We start from the raw sequence: 18,117 nt of genomic DNA, 5'->3' as shown, positions 1-18,117 counted from the left end.
TCTCTGTCAATGTCCCTTTCTCTCTTCTGTAAGAGAAAAAGATAAGCACATTTTCAAAAAGAAGCACAAAGGGAGCTTATATATGTTAGTTGAATAATTATTAGAACTCATAGGCTCTATTTAAAGATTTGGATAAGAGCCCTACACATGGGACTGAAGATAGAAGAGTAGCTTGAAACCCCATCTCCTGTACCACCACTATCTGCATAACCAACAGGACGCTGTCAGTTTTGGATGAATTAGATTTTTCACAGAGAAGGTTAAGACAAGAACAAGGGATTATGGCATATTCTAATGAAGTGTTGGACCCAGTGATTCTGCATCAATGTAGTTGAATAATTGCCTGCTTGTGAGGGTTTAGATGATTTGTCCAATTATATATGCTTTGGAAAAAACCAGAGACTGTGTCAGTGGTGACTGCTATACAGCAATGAGTGAGAAATCGTTCATTAAAGCTGCACATTTTGATAGCTTCTGGCTCTCTGAAGTTTTCTGATTTGAAGCTCTAATCACCCCTGCTTATTCTCTACCATGACTAAATTACTTGAGAAGCTTCAGACATGTTTTACTCATCGTGAAAATGTACATCTTCCTCCCAAATAAAAGAAAAATAAAATATTACTTTCAAATGGTAATACAAAGCTTTAAGATAAAACAACTTGTGCCTGAAACTAATTCTGAGCTCCATACTAAATACGGAAAACTTGACAAAATAAAACAAAAACTATCAGTCTTGAATTTGTACTAGCTTATGAATAATTAAAATATAGAGACCACATGTGGTCCACATTCAGAAATTCTAATGTGAATATTTTGATGCTGTCCTAAAATAGAATCTGAATCATCCAAGATTAGATATCATAGATTAGTAACTTTTCTAAAAGTGGGTGTGTGTGATGATAAAGCATCACCACCACCACAATAATTATCCACAGTTTAGTGAGTTTCATCCAAGCATCTCAGGTGCTGATGATATAAGAATAAATAAGACACAGTGTGTAACATTAAGAATTCACTATCTGGTCAATTTGGGAATACTTTTAGAATTGAATACTATTTTGGAGAACAGATGCCCCAGTATGATTCAGAAGTTAAGGTTGGGTTTAGAGAAAATATCTGAATACATCATCACTCACGGTTGAAGTGTGTAATGTTTATAATTCTTTACACAATTAAAACAGTTGTAGCCTTAAAGAACTTTCAAATAATGAAAATAAAAATAATTTTACAAGTAAAATTCCATTGGATCTTGAAAACATTTCAGAAATCAGATCAACTATTTTGTTGTTCGCATTTTACATAATAGAAGCTGAGGGTCAGAAATTTTAAGCAATTTTACGAATTAAGAGCACCGTCTGTTTATCAAACCGTCTATTCTTTTTCTAAGGTCTTAATGCTATGCCATATTACATACCAATTACTCCTCAGTGCTTCAACATTTCTGCTGAAGAGAAAGCATTACCATTTCTTCTTTAAATGTTCATTCAAAAAATATTTATCGTGTGACTTCTAGATGCTAGTCATCACCCACATTAAGCAAAGTAGAAAAAAACTCCCTCCCCTCTTGGGGTATGCATTCCAATTGCAACAAAGTGATATTAGTGAACTGCTCCAATAATCTGATATTTTGGGGCTTATTTTCTGTAGTTACAAATGTTTCCTATAAATTATAAATTTGATCCTCACATACTACATGTTTTGTGAGGTATCATGTGTCTATCCTTGGATAAAGATTCAGTAATCCTGGGTTCTAGTTCTGTGATTACCACTTGCAATGTGGCTTGGGGCCTCTCACTCTTACTGTGAACATCAGTATCCTTACAAATAACGTGTAAGCAATGCCACCAGTCAGGAGCCATCTCACATTGCTGTTGAGAGGATCCAGTGACCAGTGATTCCCTGAAGCACTTTTTGACCAGTAAAGCATTGCATTAATTTGCTTTGCATCCTTCCAATTCCTATGTTCTTAGCTATTTGATTATAAGCCTTCTGTTTTTGCCCCTCTCTTTTTTTCCCTACTTTTTTTCTCTTACCTAACCTAGTATCAGCCAAAAACACAGAGATGCAGTAGAGCCTGACTGCATCTATCCCATGTTAGATTTGGTTTTTATGGACATATATCAATATCTGAGGTTAGGGGAATCATAGTGTTGGCTTCACGTACTCCAGATTGGTAATTTGGCCATTTAGATTTGCTAACCATTATGCATTATGCATCAGAACACCACTTCCCATTTTAGCATCTGCTTTATGACAGAAAAATGAAGGAGGCAGGGTACAGAAACATATCTATAGGAGGAGGGTATGTTTTGAGAAAAAGTTTATATATATTTATTCTTGTTAAATTCATATTACCTAGGTTATCCAAATATAGGTGAAAAATTTTCATTAACCAGTTTTTGTTGGTTTTGATTTTTAGGACCAGTCAGGATATATAACTTCTCTAAAGGCTCTGTGATTCTTATTCATCTACTGTGTCTCACTGGCAAAAGTTCATAGATTATGTCTTCTTTTTACATTTTATATCTTATCAGTTTTTTTTTTTGTTTTTTTTTTGTTTTTTGAATAGCACATTTATTTATTTATTTATTTATTCATTTTTGGCTGTGTTGGATCTTAGTTTCCGTGCGAGGGCTTTCTCCAGTTGCGGCAAGCGGGGGCCACTCTTCATCGCAGTGCGCGGGCCTCTCACTATCGCGGCCTCTCTTGTTGTGGAGCACAGGCTCCAGACGCGCAGGCTCAGTAGTTGTGGCTCACGGGCCTAGCTGCTCCGTGGCATGTGGGATCTTCCCAGACCAGGGCTCGAACCCGTGTCTCCTGCATCGGCAGGCAGATTCTCAACCACTGCGCCACCAGGGAAGCCCATCTTATCAGTTTTTATCAGTCATGCCATAAGTTATGTTAGGGGTTTTGGAATTACCATTTGTTAAAATATTTCAGGGGTAAACCTCTTCATAGGTTGCAAATTCATCTAAATGGAAACTAACTGATCATGCAGAATAAAATTCTCTAGTGACGGAAGAGGCGAGATTTCCCACTGGTTCAGTTTACAGGATTCTGCTTGTATCTCCATTATCTGCCAGATTGACAGGGCAGAGGCATTTATTTGATTTTGCATAGCTCTTCTTACCAACATTTCTACTTACTTAGAGACAGAAAAACATCTAACTGATGTAAGCCTCAGTCTCTTTCAGAATATACTTGAGAGAATGGAACTATTCAATTCCCTGGCAGGAACCAGTCAATTTATGAAAGCATAAATTGAATTCATACCCACAGCCTCCTGGATAGCATGGCGGCTTGAAGCTCACTGTCCAAATATTCAGCTCTTTTTACACAATCTGGCTGCTCAGTGCAGCTTCACTTGTAAATGAGACAGTCCTCTCCAAGCAGGGATTCTTCCATAGTATATTCCCACGCTGATAAGCCAGCTTCAGAGTTCAGAACCCAAGGCGTTCTCAGGGCTGGATCATTTAAGGTGAACAACATATCAATTTGTAGACAAAAGCAACCCACGAGACGAGTGCTGACCATTGGGACTGAGTATTTCTGCAGTAATAAGGCAGCTGACAGGGCTGCCTTCTCAGCAGGGAAACTGGAAAAGTGGCCACTAATTGCTCTGTTCTAGTAAGTATCCTTTCTTTCTTTTTTTAAAAAATTAATAGATGTTGACAGACCTTCCCACAGATGTGCATCCTAAATCTCCTTGCTACAGGTTTTTCTTGCTGTCCCTCAGTAATTTCCCAGAGACTTTATTTCCAATTGGGAGATGCTCACTTTGAACTTGTCCCCCCATTCTGGATGACACTGGAGAGAATTAAATGTTTTTATTTCTCTTTTTCTTTTTCTTTTGAATAACCAGAATAGTACTACATTTTAAGACAAAAGTTTTGTCAAATCTGCCCATGTTGGGTGCTTTTTTTTTCTTTCTATCTGGAAGTCTTATATATAAAATTATACGGAGCTCATGCTGAGAAATGGCCAAACTATCTGGGGAGAAATAGCAATATGTTTCATTTCCTTGTACATCTATTAAAAAAGAGACTCTGATATGAATGAAAGTTTTCCAGTTATTAGTCCTCCCAAAGCTTCTTTCCCTAACACTTCCTAAAATGCTGATTGAAAACAACTGTCTCTTTACAGTATCCCCAGAGGCTAGTCTTCTTAAAATATATTTTTAATAGAATGTTTCATAAGTATGAATAGGCTTCTTAAGAAAATAGTGAAAGGCATTGTCTCCACTTAACCAGTATATAGAGTGAATTATCAGAAAAGAATCCTTACCCAGGTCTGACTGAACCATGATAACCATTTGCAGCAAATCTAGAGAGTTCTAAATTCAGTGCTAGGAATAATGAAACAAATAAAGTATGTCTCTTGCTCTCAAGAGCCCAGAACTAGTGGAACAGGACAAGGTGAGTCATGACTAAGAGGTAGGCCAGGATGGACAGATGTCATCAGGAACGTTCACCTGTTTGTTCCTCATTCCTCAAACACCTAAGTGATGTAGTCAGACAACTCAGGTCTCAACACTTGCTAGGCAACTTACTCCTCCTTGACCTTGGAAAAACACCTAATCTCTGCATATTCCATATTCCATATTTTTCACCTTTTAAATAGGGATTAACAATAGTAGCTACTTCATGTGGTCTTTGTTAGAATTAAATGAATTAACAGCTACAAAATACTTAGAAGAGTGGTTAGTATATAGTAAGTATTCAATAAGTGTCTTGTACCTGGCATAGGCAAATGCCACTAGCAATTGTGGATAGGTTTATAATAAAAGACACAGTCTAGTTACCAGTGATACCTAGATACAATTAGTAGAAGTGACATACAGATACAGAGTTTTTGCAGTGCAGTATTAAATTGCATGATCCACTCCTGGGTGAAAATAGCAAACAGAGTACATGTACAGACCCTCTGATCCAAACACTTAGCAATGATGGATGACATTTGAAATGAGGAAACCAAAGTAATGTAACTGCACTCAAATTCAAGTAAAGTATATTTTTACCAGACCAAACAAACAAACAAAAACTACAGTCTTTCTGTTCCCTGTATCTGCAACCATGCAGTACTGGAGAGTTTAGGTCCTACAGGGTAAAGCAGAAAGAAAATTGCTCAATTTGCTTCAAGTCATGGTCTGAGATGGGAGTTTCCTGACTTCAGAGATAAGGCTAAAATAAAGAAACCAATATGTTCATCGCATTTATCAACCCGGCTTCAGCATCAGGAGCTGGACCCATGAGAGAGTGCAAAATAAAGATATTTTCAGGCATATACACACAAGAAGGTTTTCTACCCACAGAAATTCAAGAGGAAAAAAAAACCCATGAAGGATATATTTTGATATGAATAAAAGTAAATGCAAATGGAAGGCATGAGAGCTGGAAATGGTGAGAAAAATTTAATCAACTCAATTATAATACGTATATAATTGTTTGTGATAAAAACAAAAACAAACAAAAAGTCCAGATGTCTTTAATGGAGAATTATATCAAACATTTAAGGAAAAAATAATAATATCAAGCCATAGAACTCCTGCAGAATATAGAAGTAGGAACACCTCCAGGCTCATTTTATGATAATCACACACTCACAAAACCAGGACGGCTCCTTACAAAGAAAGCAAATTACAAACCAATCACCGAAATAAGCATAGGTCCAAATTCTTTTGATAAAAACTGTAAAATGAATCCAGCAACATATAAAAAGTTTAATACAACATGATCAAGTAGAATTAGTTGCATAAATGCAGGTTAGTTTAATGTTTAAAAAAAAATCAACCAAGGTAATTCATGATGTTAATAGAATATTTGAAAAAACATATCATCCCAACATATGAAGGAAATGCATTTGGCAAGCTAGGAATAGAATGAAATTTGAAATACTCTTATTATAAACAGTGTCTACAATAAACATACCTTATTATCATGCTCAGTGGTGAAAGAAGAAATATTTACTTTTTAAGATTGCAAACATGGCAAGAATGGAAAGTTTCACAAATTTTGTCCATCATTGTACCGGAGAGCTTATACAGTGCATAGATACTAGGAGGTGGAAATCACTGGGGGCTGTTTTAGAAGCTGCCCACCACTACAGCTAAAAGGCAAATACAATCACTTCAATGCATGTGTTCAAAAGTCTTCAAAATGCTGTACTCACTTATGATTTACAAAGAACAAACATTTTTACAGTCTAAAAATATGATGTGGAAGGGAAATTTCTTAAATCATTAAAGACTTATACTTCTGCTACTCAATGGGGAAACTTTAGAAGCAGTCTCAGTAATTCAAAAACACAGGAAGTTTGGCTTTCATTACTATTTCTATTTTACATTTGCTGAATGGACATAGAATAAGTAAAAGAAATCACAGCTATATAAATTAGAAAAAAAAATTAAAAACCCTTTCAATTTTTGGAATATCCGATTATCTACATATATTCAGACATTTCACTTTATAATGAAAATATAACCTGCAGACAAAAAATTAGTGTTTGTAGACATCAGTATGAAAAAATCAGAAAATTACAAGAGGAAAAACATTCATTCATAATGCAACAGAATATAAGAATATATGTAAAACTTCTAGGAGAAATAAAAAACTACTGAAGAAGTAAAAGAATTGACTGAATGGACAGATATACCACGTTTATGGATGGGAACACTGACTTGTTAAGAGAGCAATTCTTTCTAAATTATTCTATAAATGTAATGTGTTTTTAATCAAAATCACATTTTAATGCAACTGAATGAGTTGCATTATTGCGAATTTTAACAGAAGAACAATGGGTCACAAACAGCAAGAAGACTATTGAAAAAGAACAACTGAAATCACTCATTCTACCAGATATTACGCCTAATTTAAAACTATAATAATTAAGAGAATTTAGCTGGGGTGGGAAGGAATAGAGGTTACAACATAGACTAAATGAACTAAATACAGAAACAATAAAGATATAAAAAGCTAGATTTGGACATAAATAATACTATAAATCAGTGATTAAAAAACAGACTGTTTAATATATAGTGCTGGAATAATTTATTATTTATATGCAGAAAAGTAAAATTAGCTCAACTTCACGACTCTAGATATACTAAAGATATAATGTCAAAAGTAAAATTCTAAAATGTCAGAAAAAAAATCTGTAAATTAAAGTTATCACCATAGTATACAGAAAGGATTCTTAGATGCAAAAAAAAACATAAAACATTAAAGATTAAAAATTTTGATTATGTCAAAAATGAAATTTGTGCAAAATAAAAGACGTGTAAAAGCAAGCCAGCACAGACTGCCATAAAGTACTTGTAACACATGTGACTGATAAATATTTAATGCTGAAAATCCATAAAAACTCAAGCGTCTATATGAAAGAATAAACATCCTATTAGAAAAAAGAATAAAGATAGTTCATAGAGGAGGAAATCTGAAGGAAAAAGTAATCAGTCACCCTTTCAATCAATAAAATACAAAGTAGGGCTTCCCTGGTGGTGCAGTGGTTGAGTATCTGCCTGCCAATGCAGGGGACACGGGTTCAAGCCCTGGTCTGGGAAGATCCCACATGCTGCAGAGCAACTAGGCCCGTGAGCCACAATTACTGAGCCTGCGCGTCTGGAGCCCGTGCTCCGCAACGAGAGGCCGCGATAGTGAGAGGCCCGCGCACCGCGATGAAGAGTGGCCCCCACTTGCCACAACTAGAGAAAGCCCTCGCACAGAAACGAAGACCCAACACAGCCAAAAATAAATAAATAAAAAATTAAATGTTTAAAATAAATAAATAAAATAAAATAAAATACAAAGTAAAACAAATATTAGTTACCATTTTTTATCCACCCCTCTGTTTGACCAAAAAATATTGTTTTAAAAAAGTGTGACAATACTAATGTTTTGGGGTATGTGAAGATATCCACTCTCATTAGGATAATCAACTATACCAGTCTGCCTAGATGCCTATGCTAACAGGGGGGCAGTTCCAGACAAATCAGAACCAGCTGGTCACAGCAGTGGGAACATAAATTGGTATAACAACTCTAAAGGGCAATATTGAATTGTTTAGCATTTCACATGGTATTTTACTTGTAAAAGCAAAAAATAATAGTAATAAAAAATGTGCAGTAAAAAGAGAATGAATAAATTGTTGTATATTTATACAACAAAATACAATATAATGCAAATGAAACAAACTAGAATAGTGGTTCTCATACTTTGGTATGTATCAGAATCATCTAGCCAGCACCTGTAATAAAGAACTCAGAGACTCAGGCTTGTTGCAACAGAATAAGACTTAGACCTTTGTAGTTTTTCCAAGGTCCCCAGGTGATTTTGATATGCACTAAAGTGCAAGAACCACCAAATTAGAGATCCATCTATCAGCAAAGATAAATTTCCACACCTAATATTGGGTAGGAGTAGCAAGTTGCAGAGTGCCATATTAAGTATCATTTAATTTATTTAAACTTTTAAATCCTCCAACACAAGACTATATTATGTTTAGGAATATGTAAATACGTATTGTATTACATATTAAAATATGCATGAGAATGATAAACAATAAATTCATGTTTGTGATTACCTTGGTAGAGGGTAACAGAATCAGAAGGATTTTTCCAGGGGGCTTCAACTGTGTCTCAACTACCATATTTTTTCTAAAACAATGGAACAGCAGTAAACATAGCATAATGTTAAGATTCAATTTAGTGAGAAAGTGAATATTTGTATATTTTACTTTTTTTTTGGTCGCGCCACGCAGCCTGCGGGATCTTAGTTCCCTGGCCAGGGAGTGAACCTGTGCCCCCTACAGTGGCAGCGTGGAGTCTTAACCACTGGACCACCAGGGAAGTCACTATCTGTATATTTTAAATATTTCACAAAATAATTTTAAGAATATAAAACTATGGATATATTATGACCCCTATTTTGTGAAAACATATTTAATAATTGATATGGTTACAGAAGGAATGGCATAGCCATAGAATTTAATTACCTACTGCTACATTTATATCTATTAATTATTAAAAAATCTCCTTGGGCTATGATTAAGGCAGGGTGATATAATTATAGGTGATTATTATTAGTTTCTGCTTCATTTATATATATGTGTGTATATATGTATATTTTTAAAATCAGGAATACCATTCACACAATAAGTTAATAGCATATGACTAGCTAGAGTTTGCAGGCACACTTTTCAGATTAGTTTAGGTGACTATAAATGATTTCTTTGGCTATTTCTTCTTATGTTGTATATAGTATAATAAATACTGGTCATAGAGTATACTAGCAATTGCATTTACTCTTCAAAACTAAACTATCATTAAAAGATTGTAAATGCACATTACCTTCACATATGAAAGATTATGGAAATTCGGACTTAAATTATCATTTGCCTTTGCTTAGAATTCTACTAACCTGTAGGAAGAGGAAAATTGACCCGTATATACTGACTTTCATCATTTGTTATACAGCATATTGGACAGTGTTCAAACAATGGGCTTTTTTGTAAAGTAAGTGAAACAGATAGACTATGTCCTAAAACTACCTCATCTATTCTGGCTTTAGTAGAGTTTCCTAACAAATTTCACCACTTACAGAAATGCTGATGGGAACAGTTGCAAATTAGGCTTTCCACAGTCCATTGGAGTAATATGGCTACAGTGTGGTATGCACACCTTAGAAAGTTGCAACAAAGACAAAAAGTCCTCATCAATTATTCAGAAAGTTCATTTTAGATGGATTTTTTGTAGGGTGATATAAAAGTGCTTTGTTTCAACTGTCAGTTTGATATGAATTGAACTTTCAATAATAGTCAGGGAGCTGTATAATTTGCTTCAATTTATGCTGTTTTTAATCCTTAAAACCTGTCAATAAGCAAAAAATTATGTTATAGCAATTTGATGGTCAAAGCAGGAAAACTGTTAAAGTATCAGAGAGAAAGGAAGTCTATGTTTGATTGGTTTTTGGTTTGGCTTGAGTTTGGGTCACTATGCTTGTTTGTTTTGCAGAGGTCAAGGTTTACTTACATAGTAATATTTATGACTTCTCACCTAGCTTAGGTCCTAGGCTTTTGTAAAAGGGAAATTATAGCCTAGTTAGAAAGAAGCAGGGGTGGAAGAGCAAAACAAAATTTGGAGGAATGAAGAAATGAAAACCATTAAAAATAATTCTGGGAGAGGACTGGGGTTGGCGGCGTGAACACAGCCTGAAGGGGTTAGCGCACCACAGATGGCTCGGAGGGAGACCGGGAAAAAGTCTGCAGCTGCCGAAGAGGCAAGAGACTTTTTCTTGCCTCTTTGTTTCGCGGCGCACGAGGAGAGGGGATTCAGAGCGCCGCCTAAACGAACTCCAGAGACTGGCGCGAGCCGCGGCTATCAGCGCGGACCCCAGAGACGGGCATGAGACGCTGGGGCTGCTGCTGCCGCCTCCAAAAAATCCTGTGTGCGAGCACAGGTCACTCTCCACACCGCCCCTCCCAGGAGCCTGTGCAGCCCGCCACTGCCAGGGTCCCGTGATCCAGGGACAACTTCCCCGGGAGAACGCACTGCGCGCCTCAGGCTGGTGCAACGTCACGCCGGCCTCTGATGCCGCAGGCTCGCCCCGCCTTCTCTGTACCCCTCCCTCCCCGTGGCCTGGGTGAGCGAGAGCCCCCGAAGCAGCGGCTCCTTTAACCCCGTCCTGTCTGGGCGGGGAACAGACGCCCTCAGGCGACCTACACGCAGAGGCCGGTCCAAATCCAAAGCTGATCCCCAGGAGCTGTGCGAACAGAGAAGAGAAGGGGAAATCTCTCCCAGCAGCCTCAGAAGCAGCGGCTTAAAACTCCACAAACAACTTGATGTGCCTGCATCTGTTGAACACCTGAATAGACAATGAATCATCCCAAATTCAGGAGGTGGACTTTCAGAGCAGGATATATTAATTTTTCCCCTTTTCCTTTTTTTTGTGAGTGTATATGTATATGCTTCTGGGTGAGATTTTGTCTGTATAGCTTTGCTTTATAATAGCTTTATTTTACTTCACTATATTATAGCCTCTTTCTTTCTTTCTATTTTTTCTCCCTTTTACTCTGAGCCGTGTGGACGAAAGGCTCTTGGTGCTCCAGCCAGGCATCAGGGCCGTGCCTCTGAGGTGGGAGAGCCAACTTCAGGACACTGGTCCACAAGAGACCTCCCAGCTCCACGTAATACCAAACGGCAAAAATCTCTCAGAGATCTCCATCTCAACATCAAGACCCAGCATCACTCAATGACCAGCAAGCTACGGTGCTGAACACCCTATGCCAAACAAATAGCAAGACAGGAACACAGCCCCATCCATTAGCAGAGAGGCTGCCTAAAATCATAATAAGGTCACAGACACCCCAAAATACACCACCAGACGTGGACGTGCCCACCAGAAGGACAAGATCCAGCCTCATCCACCAGAACTCAGGCACTAGTTCCCTCCACCAGGAAGCCTACACAACCCACTGAACCAACCTTAGCCACTGGGGACAGATACCAAAAACAACGGGAACTACGAACCTGCAACCTGTGAAAAGGAGACCCCAAACACAGTAAGATAAGCAAAATGAGACGACAGAAAAACACACAGCAGATGAAGGAGCAGGGTCAAAACACACCAGACTTAACAAATGAAGAGGAAATAGGTAGTCTACCTGAAAAAGAATTCAGAATAATGATAGTAAGGATGATCCAAAATCTTGGAAACAGAATAGACAAAATGCAAGAAACATTTAACAAGGACGTAGAAGAACTAAAGAGGAACCAAGCAATGATGAAAAACACAATAAATGAAATTAAAAATACTCTAGATGGGATCAACAGCAGAATAACTGAGGCAGAAGAAAGGATAAGTGACCTGGAAGATAAAATGGTGGAAATAACTACTGCAGAGCAGGATAAAGAAAAAAGAATGAAAAGAACTGAGGACAGTCTCAGAGACCTCTGGGACAACATTAAACACACCAACATTCGAATTATAGGGGTCCCAGAAGAAGAAGAGAAAAAGAAAGGGACTGAGAAAATATTTGAAGAGATTATACTTGAAAACTTCCCTAATATGGGAAAGGAAATAGTTAATCAAGTCCTGGAAGCACAGAGAGTCCCATACAGGATAAACCCAAGGAGAAACACGCCAAGACACATATTAATCAAACTGTCAAAAATTAAATATAAGGAAAACATATTAAAGGCAGCAAGGGAAAAAAAACAAATAACACACAAGGGAATCCCCATAAGGTTAACATCTGACCTTTCAGCAGAAACTCTGCAAGCCAGAAGGGAGTGGCAGGATATACTTAAAGTGATGAAGGAGAAAAACCTACAACCAAGATTACTCTACCCAGCAAGGATCTCATTCAGATTCGATGGAGAAATTAAAACCTTTACAGACAAGCAAAAGCTGAGAGAGTTCAGCACCACCAAACCAGCTTTACAACAAATGCTAAAGGAACTTCTCTAGGCAAGAAACACAAGAGAAGGAAAACACCTACAATAACAAACCCAAAACATTTAAGAAAATGGGAATAGGAACATACATATCGATAATTACCTTGAATGTAAATGGATTAAATGCTCCCACCAAAAGACACAGGCTGGCTGAATGGATACAAAAACAAGACCCATATATATGCTGTCTACAAGAGACCCACTTCAGACCTAGAGACACATACAGACTGAAAGTGAGGGGATGGAAAAAGATATTCCATGCAAATGGAAATCAAAAGAAAGCTGGAGTAGCAATTCTCATATCAGACAAAATAGACTTTAAAATAAAGACTATTACAAGAGACAAAGAAGGACACTATATAATGATCAAGGGATCGATCCAAGAGGAAGCTATAACAATTGTAAATATTTATGCACCCAACATAGGAGCACCTCAATACATAAGGCAAATACTAACAGCCATAAAAGGGGAAATCGACAGCAACACAATCATAGTAGGGGACTTTAACACCCCACTTTCACCAATGGACAGATCATCCAAAATGAAAATAAATAAGGAAACACAAGCTTTAAATGATACATTAAACAAGATGGACTTAATTGATATTTATAGGACATTCCACCCAAAAACAACAGAATACACATTTTTCTCAAGTGCTCATGGAACATTCTCCAGGATAGATCATATCTTGGCTCACAAATCAAGCCTTGGTAAATTTAAGAAAATTGAAATCGTATCAAGTATCTTTTCCGACCACAACGCTATGAGACTAGATATCAATTACAGGAAAAGATCTGTAAAAAATACAAACACATGGAGGCTACACAATACACTGCTTAATAACGAAGTGATCACTGAAGAAATCAAAGGGGAAATCAAGAAATACCTAGAAACAAATGACAATGGAGATACGACGACCCAAAACCTATGGGACGCAGCAAAAGCAGTGCTAAGAGGGAAGTTTATAGCAATACAAGCCTACCTCAAGAAACAGGAAACATCTCGAATAAACAACCTAACCTTGCACCTAAAGCAATTAGAGAAAGAAGAACAAAAAAACCCCAAAGCCAGCAGAAGGAAAGAAATTATAAAGATCAGGTCAGAAATAAATGAAAAAGAAATGAAGGAAACAATAGCAAAAATCAATGAAACTAAAAGCTGGTTCTTTGAGAAGATAAACAAAATTGATAAACCATTAGCCAGACTCATCAAGAGAAAAAGGGAGAAGACTCAAATCAATAGAATTAGAAATGAAAAAGGAGAAGTAACCACTGACACTGCAGAAATACAAACGATCATGAGAGATAACTACAAGCAACTCTATGCCAATAAAATGGACAACCTGGAAGAAATGGACAGATTCTTAGAAATGCACAAACTGCCAAGACTGAACCAGGAAGAAATAGAAAATATGAACAGACCAATCACAAGCACTGAAATTGAAACTGTGATTAAAAACCTTCCAAGAAACAAAAGCCCAGGACCAGATGGCTTCACAGGTGAATTCTATCAAACATTTAGAGAAGAGCTAACACCTATCCTTCTCAAACTCTTCCAAAATATTGCAGAGGGAGGAACACTCCCAAACTCATTCTACGAGGCTACCATCACCCTGATACCAAAACCAGACAAAGATGTCACAAAGAAAGAAAACTACAGGCCAATATCACTGATGAACATAGATGCAAAAATCCTCAACAAAATACTAGCAAACAGAATCCAACAGCACATTAAAAGGATCATACACCATGATCAAGTGGGGTTTATCCCAGGAATGCAAGGATTCTTCAATATACGCAAATCAATCAATGTGATACATACACCATATTAACAAATTGAAGGAGAAAAACCATATGATCATCTCAATAGATGCAGAGAAAGCTTTCGACAAAATTCAACACCCATTTATGATAAAAGCCCTGCAGAAAGTAGGCATAGAGGGAACTTTCCTCAACATAATAAAGGCCATATATGACAAACCCACAGCCAACATTGTCCTCAATGGTGAAAAACTGAAACCATTTCCACTAAGATCAGGAACAAGACAAGGTTGCCCACTCTCACCACTATTATTCAACATAGTTTTGGAAGTGTTAGCCACAGCAATCAGAGAAGACAAAGAAATAAAAGGAATCCAAATCGGAAAAGAAGAAGTAAAGCCGTCACTATTTGCAGATGACATGATACTATACATAGAGAATCCTAAAGATGCTACCAGAAAACTCCTAGAGCTAATCAATGAATTTGGTAAAGTAGCAGGATACAAAATTAATGCACAGAAATCTCTTGCATTTCTATACACTAATGACGAAAAATCTGAAAGTGAAATTAAGAAAACACTCCCGTTTACCATTGCAACAAAAATAATAAAATATCTAGGAATAAACCTACCTAAGGAGACAAAAGACCTGTATGCAGAAAATTATAAGACACTGATGAAAGAAATTAAAGATGATACAAATAGATGGAGAGATATACCATGTTCCTGGATTGGAAGAATCAACATTGTGAAAATGACTCTACTACCCAAAGCAATCTACAGATTCAATGCAATCCCTATCAAACTACCACTGGCATTTTTCACAGAACTAGAACAAAAAATTTCACAATTTGTATGGAAACACAAAAGACCCCGAATAGCCAAAGCAATCTTGAGAACGAAAAATGGAGCTGGGGGAATCAGGCTCCCTGACTTCAGACTATATTACAAAGCTTCAGTAATCAAGACAGTTTGGTACTGGCACAAAAACAGAAATATAGATCAATGGAACAGGATAGAAAGCCCAGAGATAAACCCACACACATATGGTCACCTTATCTTTGATAAAGGAGGCAAGCATATACAGTGGAGAAAAGACAGCCTCTTCAATAAGTGGTGCTGGGAAAATTGGACAGCTACATGTAAAAGTATGAAATTAGAACACTCCCTGACACCATGCACAAAAATAAACTCAAAATGGATTAAAGACCTAAGTGTAAGGGCAGACACTATCAAACTCTTAGAGGAAAACATAGGCAGAACACTCTATGACATACATCACAGCAAGATTCTTTTTGACCCAGCTCCCAGAGAAATGGAAATAAGAACACAAATAAACAAATGGGACCTAATGAAACTTAAAAGCTTTTGCACAGCAAAGGAAACCATAAACAAGACCAAAAGACAACCATCAGAATGGGAGAAAATATTTGCAAATGAAGCAACTGACAAAGGATTAATCTCCAAGATTTACAAGCAGCTCATGCAGCTCAATAACAAAAAAACCAACAGCCCAATCCAAAAATGGGCAGAAGACCTAAATAGACATTTCTCCAAAGAAGATATACAGATAACCTACAGACACATGAAAGAATGCTCAACATCATTAATCATTAGAGAAATGCAAATCAAAACTACAATGAGATATCATCTCACACCGGTCAGAATGGCCATCATCAAAAAATCTAGAAACAATAAATGCTGGAGAGGGTGTGGAGGAAAGGGAACACTCTTGCACTCTTGGTGGGAATGTAAATTGATACAGCCACTATGGAGAACAGTATGGAGGTTCCTTAAAAAACTACAAATAGAACTACCATACGACCCAGCAATCCCAATACTGGGCATATACCCTGAGAAAACCATAGGTCAAAAAGAGTCATGTACCAAAATGTTCATTGCAGCTCTATTTACAATAGCCAGGACATGGAAGCAACCTAAATGTCCATCGACAGATGAATGGATAAAGAAGATGTGGCACATATATACAATGGAATATTACTCAGCCATAAAAAGAAATGAAATGGAGGTATTTGTAATGAGGTGGATGGAGTTAGAGTCTGTCATAGAGAGTGAAGTAAGTCAGAAAGAGAAAAACAAATACAGTGTGCTAACACATATATACGGAATCTAAGGGAAAAAAAAAAAGGCCATGAAGAACCTAGTGGCAAGACGGGAATAAAGACCCAGACCTACTAGAGAATGGACTTGAGGATATGGGGAGGGGGTGGGGTGAGATGTGACAGGGTAAGAGAGTGTCATGGACATACATACACTACCAAATGTAAAATAGATAACTAGTGGGAAGCAGCCGCATAGCACAGGGAGATCAGCTCGGTGCTTTGTGACCACATAGTGGGGTGGGATGGGGAGGGTGGGAGGGAGGGAGATGCAAGAGGGAAGAGAAATGGGAACATATTGTATATGTATAACTGATTCACTTTGTTATAAAGCAGAAGCTAACACACCATTGTAAGGCAATTATACTTCAATAAAGATGTTTAAAATAATAATAATAATAATAATAATTTTGTGCTCAAAATCTCTATCTCACCTCTCACCCACTTTTTCAAATAATTCTTGAAGGGGACAGACAGCAGAGAGGTTTTCCAATCCAGTCATAGAACAATGTTTCCAGGCAAATAACCTGGAAGGAATTCTGGAAAAACTGTGTAGGTAATGGTGTTACATAATGAAGAAGAGAACAAGACTAGGTCTTTCAGAATTTACTAATGAGTTGGTTAAGGCTGGGACATGATCTTGGATGAACTCCATGAAAAGGAACATTATGTTAAAGGTACAGAAATACATGCTTGAATAATAATGCTTCTAAGATATTAGCACCAACAAAACTTTATATTAACTTTCATTTAATCTTAATATTAAATAGAAAAAGGAGACTACTTATCCTTATTAAATTCAAAGCAACACTGCCTATAGTTTATGCTATACTGTTTCCAAAAAACTTCCTGGAAAAGTGGGGGTACTGGATCCAAGGGATGGAGTTATGAAGTCTGCTTGTGGTTGGGAAGGTTATATATAGGAAGACAGGTGGAATTTTAAAGACCAGAGTGTCCTGGAGGCCACACATGGATTAAGAACAGTTTGGAATTGAAGGGAGGTGTCCTGGTTGATTCCTGCAAACAATCTATATCTATATATTGTTCATTATTTGGGTAAATGTTTACTGAATCTCTTCCACACGTGAGATAATTCCAGCACTCTAGATGCTTCTAGTAACATAAAACTCCCAAACAGCTTATACTTGGAAACCTTGGGAGAGCTCTTGTTCTCTCTTTCACTCTCCCATCGTCAATGTGGGAGACAATTTAGGATAATTTATTCATTAGAATGATAAGACAGTAAAAACTAGAGATTATGTCTTCCTTTTTTTAAGGAACTCACTCTTGTATGAGTAATCTCTTATCTTCCCTTTCCTTTCAATATTGTTGAAATTTTCTAAGTTAAAAGATATGTCCAAATAAATATCTATTTGGAAGGATTTATAAAAACCTCATAGAACTCTGGATTTGCTAAGAGTATGAGGGCTGCAGTTACATTCAAATGTCACTTGGAAATCTGCTAAAAGGCACCAAAGAAAGAGCACTTCTGACACTCTCTGTCTTCACTGTGTTATCTAATAAGCCTAAGTGTGGTGCCAAGAGTTAAAATTGCCTGTCATTTCCCTAGACTCATCCGGAAAGAGATGTAAGTTGTTTCTTTTCAGCAATTTAGGCTGAACTGCTTCACCTTTTAATTGGTTTGAGTCGCAGCTTCTTTTACTAGTGGTATTAGACTTATAGCCCTTTTCGAATAGACATTTATCTTTAAATGTTTTGACCCTAGTTAATAACAGAAGGATGGAGATCTGAACTGAAGAAGACTTTGATGCTAAATGGAGTTCTCACT

This window comes from Eschrichtius robustus, chromosome 19, assembly GCF_028021215.1.
Source record: "Eschrichtius robustus isolate mEscRob2 chromosome 19, mEscRob2.pri, whole genome shotgun sequence".
Classification (NCBI taxonomy): Eukaryota; Metazoa; Chordata; class Mammalia; order Artiodactyla; family Eschrichtiidae; genus Eschrichtius; species Eschrichtius robustus.
The sequence above is the reverse complement of the archived record's forward strand: the minus strand, read 5'-3'. Positions refer to the sequence as shown.